This window comes from Physeter macrocephalus, chromosome 18, assembly GCF_002837175.3.
Source record: "Physeter macrocephalus isolate SW-GA chromosome 18, ASM283717v5, whole genome shotgun sequence".
Classification (NCBI taxonomy): Eukaryota; Metazoa; Chordata; class Mammalia; order Artiodactyla; family Physeteridae; genus Physeter; species Physeter macrocephalus.
In genome coordinates this window covers 100,791,690-100,792,358 of record NC_041231.1, presented here as the reverse complement: position 1 = coordinate 100,792,358, position 669 = coordinate 100,791,690, and positions in this window count along the sequence as shown.

Here is a 669-nt window from a genome sequence, read left to right as displayed (position 1 = left end):
AAAAAAAAAAAAAAAAAAAAAAAAAAAAAAAAAAAAAAAAAAAAATTAGTCCAATTCACTATATATTTTAACAACAATTCATGCTCATTTTTTGTTTACAGAGAATAGTTTGTTCTCTTAAATTTACCAGTTATTAATTAAAAATTAGTCCAATTCACTATATATTTTAAAAACAATTCATGCTCATTTTTTGTTACTTGTGCACAGTCTCACAAAGCCCAAGTCTTGGGTGAATTAGGACAAGTAAAGTACTTTTTCCTGAGGATAAATGTAAAACCATAACTGCAAAGACTAAGTGGCAAAGGAGAAGGACGCTGATTCACACTCCAAACTCCGAGGAAGTTCAGCAGTTGAATGTTTTCGCGGGACCCCAGAGAGTGGCTGAGGCGGAGCTGAAGAAAAGAGGCTTGGCTGGAAGTCTGTGAAAGCGGCAGACCCCAGGTCTTATCCTCTAGCCTGTCCAAACGGCCGATGCCCCTCGCTAGCACAGCAGAAGCCTGGATGAGGCAGCTGCTGAAAATAGGCAGATTAAGAAAGAGTGCATTTTTTTTTTTTTTTTTTTTTTTTGCGGTACGCGGGCCTCCCTCTGCTGTGGCCTCTCCCGTCGCGGAGCACAGGCTCCGGACGCGCAGGCTCAGCGGCCATGGCTCACGGGCCCAGCCGCTCCGC